This window comes from Thunnus albacares, chromosome 16, assembly GCF_914725855.1.
Source record: "Thunnus albacares chromosome 16, fThuAlb1.1, whole genome shotgun sequence".
Classification (NCBI taxonomy): domain Eukaryota; kingdom Metazoa; phylum Chordata; class Actinopteri; order Scombriformes; family Scombridae; genus Thunnus; species Thunnus albacares.
In genome coordinates this window covers 5,907,197-5,913,271 of record NC_058121.1, presented here as the reverse complement: position 1 = coordinate 5,913,271, position 6,075 = coordinate 5,907,197, and positions in this window count along the sequence as shown.

Sequence of the window (6,075 nt, the reverse complement as noted above, 5' to 3'; positions counted from 1 at the left end):
TGAGCAAGATGCTAAACCCCAAATCGCTCCCAACGAGCAGGCTGGTGCTTCGCTCCTCAGTGTGTGAATGAGAGGCAGCGTCAAGGGAATTTTCATGTTTTACAATACACTACACACTACACACATGGCATAAAAGAGAAAGTTCAGCGAAAAAGGATAACATGACATATTATGGATGGAAAAGTATTAATGTACAGATGATAGTTTTGAGAAATCCAGTCATGTATTTGGTCCAAATCAGGACTTACAGGATCTGCTCTGTGATCCGTTTCAGTGTTGCTCGATCTGTCCACTGACTCATAAAAGTATTCCCATCCATGGCTGTGTTGCTGTGTTGGCAGATCTAACCTGTTATAGTAATTGACTTTTGTTATTTTTAATGGAGCCATATGTTGTTCCTGCTGACTGAGGCATGCTCAAACACATCACACACACACACAAGCTGTGCTGCTGCTGTTTGACACCCTGTCAAGATTTCCTCTGGATATTTTGTGTTGGTGGCTTATTCTCAGAGTGAGCTTCTCCAGCTCAACTTTTCTTTTCCTCCTCTTTCTCTTTCCGCCTTCATACTTGTTCACAGAAAAGAAACGGATGAAGAGAGAAAGAAGACTTCAAATCATGATATTCTACAGAAAATAAAAGAATATATAAGAAAGCTCAGTCAGGCACCACTGATAAATTAAACAAATACATGAGGCTAATGAACATCTGTATGACACTGTGTTACTTTATTATAGTTTTTGTTATAATGATATATACTTTAATAATCTAATCTGAAGTGTATGATGTGTATGTATTGCAGAGTCATCATTATAAGCAGAATTGGATGATACAGCTGCCTGTAATATTGTTATCTGTGAAATGAGGACCAGTGTAATATAATGTAAAAACAAAATGTAAAAGTGATGTAACGAGAAGAAATGCATATTTGTGTAATATCTTATATTCAAAATAATGGAGATGTGACAACAGTCTGATAGTATTTATGATGCAGTCATAGGGATACAGGGTGAGTGGGTTGATCTCTTTACATTTTTTATTGGCTGCTTATAGCATCTGTGATTCCTTGTGTGCAGTTTGTTACCATTTTGATGACAGCATAACCTATTTTTATACCTACACTTATTCAACATACTGTATGTAGGTTATTGAATGTGTTTCTTTATTTTATGTCCTTGTCTTCCCACGTTAAGAAATACAATAATAAAAGGAAGAAACTACAGCAGCAGCAGGCTGAAAGTACAACTTTGAAATGACTACTATTACGTAATATTTATTAATAGTTTGGTGATAATTCATATGATCTTATACTGCTTTTGTACAGTTTTAATATCTGCACTTTCAATAACAGGGAACAATATTTTGAAATTAAGATTTAGTGTTTTTTACTGACTAACTTTTTGCAGTTGGGAATCATCTTAGGCTCCAAAAATGGCCTGATCAGAAGCAACTGTCTATCTAAGTCATCATAATTACTACTTGTTCATTTTGTCTACATTTTTGTAACTACTGTTGACAGGAACAGAGATGTTAGTATTAAGCAGATTTAAAACATTCAAACAAATGTGGAACTTGAATGCTTCATTTTATGGGCCCTAATTTCCTAGAAAGGAAGAGATATACAGTCTGTTACTATGAATTCATATGTAGGAATGTTCCTGGAAAGGACTTTAATTTGGTAATAATTATAGGGAAAATGGAGACATTTTTGAATTGATCAGCACACTTTTACCAATTAATAAAATACATAATTAATTTTCAAATAAATTTCTTGCATAGACTAATATTGTTTCAGTCAAAACACAGCAGGTGCATTGACTAAAACATTGAAAATAGTTTCCAGTCATGAAGAAATTATGAATGAATATTTATTTATGTGTAAACAGAACATAGTCTGTATTTTCCCTATACTTAGTGGCTGAGTGCCTCGGGGTAACTTTTTTTTTTTTCCAGTGAAGTTAACGTTAAATAAGTTTGCCACAAGCTTCTCATCCTTCACCAAACTTCTGCCACAAACTCTTACTTCACAATTCTCTAAGTGAAAACTTGCGGCACCATTAGTGTTTAATTTCTGGCATTTGTTTTGAAAGCAAACCTGTGAATCTTTCAGTCTTTCTCTCTGTTCACGGAACTTCACATGTCTGTGAAGTGATGACAGCACTTTGTCATTCTACAAACTTCTTGTTTTTAGTCTTGACCTGCTTTGTGTGTGCATGCATGTGCATGAGTTTGTGTGTGTGTGTTCGCACGTGCACACACACCATCACCACCATCTCCTGTGACCCTGTCTGCTGTCTGCTGACAGCTTCCTTGTTTTGTTTATTTCATGTCGCCATGCATTTGTTCCATATGCATATGGATGAGCTAACACATACAAACACAAACACACACACACACACTAATGCAATTTTCCCTCCCAAGCACAAGCGATGACACATTCCCCTTTGAGTGCTATGGCTGCCGATTGGAAACTCAGACACACTCTGAGAAGTGAGCGTTCAAAGTCGTTTCTGTTTGTAAACGCTGAAGGCGAATTGACGAATTACTCAGACGCTCCGTGTCAAAGCTGTTGGAGGGCTGGAGAATAAGAAAGCGGTGTAATCGAAAGTCTAATCTCCATTCTTATTACCTCCCACTACTCCCTCTAACTGTGCTGTGTATGTGTGTGTGTATGTGTGTGTGTGTATGTGTGTGTCACAGATGGGCTCTGACAGCTCAGAGGGTTGTTCATCTCCACTCCTGTCACATCTGCACTGTCACACACTTCTACTCCTATGAATACTTCAAATGTATTTGCAATGTATGGTACTCATTATTATTAATACTTTGATGTCAAAGAATTATTTAGTTACATTTGAATCAATATTCTGTAAGAGCAGGTTTACTGTATTTGTGCTGCATTTATAGTTAAGGCAATATGACATACAGTAACTATGACGTCCAATGTGGAGCTTCTCAAATATGTTACTACACATTGAGGCTACAGCCGCTACTGAGACACAGCAGGAAGACTGTGATTGGTCAGCTTGTGTTTTCTCCAGTAACACACATCTGGCAAAGCAATTCTCCACTGCTAGCCTTCTGCTAACTCCAATTGTTGCTCTTTATTACAGTGAATGTTGTTGCCTGAATAAAGTCAGCAGGAAAAAGTGTTAAAAAAAAGTTTTAAAGGCCACACCGGTTATATGTCAAACTGAATTTAAGTACGGCTCATGTAATGTTTATTACATTTTTCTCAGTTCTCTGGTAGAATTTGAAAATTTCCAGCCTCCACTAGTGGTAGCAACTCTCGCAAAATAAAATGACTCCACACAGATTGGCTTCAAGTAGCCTACTTTTATCATATGTATTAAACAACACACATATAGAGTATACAATATTTACTTTTGAACATCTGGATACATCAACAGAAAAAACAAGTGACAACACGTAAAGACACACACAATAGTACAAAAATGCAACACATTGCAGTGTTGGATTGTCACCAATTTTTGAGGGCACTATACGGTGGACACATTCGGAATTCGGGCAGTCAAATAAAATGATGGATGGTAAACATGATGCAGTCACACAGCGAACGGTGACGTGTATTTTGGACAGTGCATTAGAAGGTTTGCTATCAGCTCTTTTCAGGTGCAATGTGTGAGATAGCGTTGGCATTTTTAGGATGGGGTCACGTGAAGGTTGCTTTCCTTCGAGAACACGGAGTTGGTATGTAGGGTTGGGGGTTTATGAGAGGAGGGAATTAGAATTGTATCAGGGAGAAGCAAGTGTGAAATTTGCAACTGGTATTATTTTATAGAAAAGGGAGAAAATGGGTGAAAGATTCAGTTTTTCAACCCTACTGCTGTAAAAGATTTTGTTGTTGTTTGGATCATCTCATAATTAAAAGAAAACCAGTGATGACTGATATGAGACCCAGGCTTCCAGTGTTGAAATGACTGATTACTGTACACACATATTGAGTCCAATATTTGCTGGTCATTTTGCTTGGGTTTGGTCCAACAACACCTCAGAAAAATACTTGGCTCCCTTAAAGTTTGTTAGATGTCTCTTCACCAGACACTTGTTTACTTCAGCTCTCTGCCATTTGGCTCTGAGCAGATAGTGTGCAGCCTGTGTAGTTTGTGTACTTGGAGCTGCTGCCCACAGTTTCCTATTGAGGGACTGGTGGGAGCCACTGGGGCTCAACCAGATGGTGTGGAGGGTCAAAACAATGAGCTGAAAGCTGCACAGAGATGCAGGCTGGACTTTAGATTCTCAGAGGGAGTAGCAGGACAAGCACTTTTTTTTTTTTTTTTTTACAACACTGAGGCATTCAGTTCAGTCTTAAAACTATTAATGCTTTTTAGGGAACCTTTACGAGCAGTGGTTTATTTTAAGAAACTAATTAATCTTGTGGCATTGTCTGTTTAATGCATCCACACATCTACTGTAGTTGGCTGCAATGTAAGCCTATTATAGCAGTAGCACTACTTCCAATAGCACCATTATGTGGAGTTACAGGTTATGTTAAATACCTGTTCAGGGCTGACACATCCACTGTGTGAAAGCTGGTGTTAGACTGGTCCCAGACGTTCCTACATCAGAGTTTAGAGTATGTTAGCATCCTTTTCAAAGCCTTTTCTTGTGTAAAAATGAAACATTTTATATGAAAATACGATACTATACCGCTTAAACAACTAATGTTTACTTACTGGTACATTTCAGGGAATATACTGTTTACTACATGGCACACAGAAAGCTTTTGGATCGTCTCATTAGTCAGCTAATCTTTGAAATGAACACACTCAAAATCAGCTGTTCCTGCTAGATAACAGGCTACAACACGGCATGCCTCCAACATTATTTTGAAGGTGGGAAAACGAACATGTATCTAACATGGAACACAAAGAAACAACCAACCCTGTGTGCACCAAAACCTGCTTTTTTGCCTTATAATGTTGGTTCTGTGATTCATCACACACACAGCAGTCTATACCTGCACAGACACTGGCTCGTAAATATCAAACGAGTCTGATACGATCGAGGCATCTCAGATCAGTTTGTTACTCCGCCACTTTGGCTCTGATTGAATCTAAAAGCTTTTCACTTCCAGTTGGATGAGCATTGGTGCCAACCGTGCCTCAGATTATGGATTCCCAAATGTCCAAATATGTTTACATGGTCTCAGTTATCCTCTAGTGTGTCCCGGGCTTAAGTTTATGAAACCGCCTAACGGGAATCAGATGGGATAACTTTTAAAATTCTGTGAATGTTTTTTTTTTTTCTTTAAAGGATTTCTCTGCCGTTCCTCTGTTGATATGAGCTGTAAGTACACAGTCTGACCCTGTAGTTTCACAGATACCGAGGTTTAGCAGCATGCAGCTTGAGATTGTGAGAAATGCTACAGGGAAGTACGAAGGCATAAAATGGAAAGTTGAAAGTGTCAGCAGGGAGTGTGTTTATGGGTGACTGTTGGGATCATATTTACATGCGCACACTCATACAGCACAAACAGCCTGAAGGTGGGTTTTGCCTTGTATCTGTATACAGTGGACAAATATAGCATCATGTCAGAGACGCTTAGTGGCTACCAGTAGAAGACTGTTTGGACATGTTGTCCTGGTCCCATAATAGAGGTGCAAATTATAAATCACTCTGATTGGAATTGTTTTGTTCAATTCAGTTGAAAGATTTACTATGCAGATCATTAACAATGATCAATAAGTAATAATTGATCTATTTATCTTGTGTTTTCTTTGTATATACTGTGCTTAAATTACCTAGAAGGCACATCCAGTCATCAGACCAGGTTTTCCACTTATAGCATCATCACTTTTACTCATAACTGCTTCAGTTCTTGTTCAGTTTTCTTAGATTTAGTTTTCTCTTTCATTACTTTATGCATGTTGTTTATTATCTCTTGGTTGTATGGTGCTACCATGACACGTGAATTTCCCTCTGGATAAATAAAGCATCCATCGATCTGTCTATCTGTTACATCACCACTCAAATGCAACAGTAAGTGACGTTCACTCAGACTGTCTTCAGTTCAGTATGTTCAGTCTGTTCCCTGTTCAACCTGTTGTATTC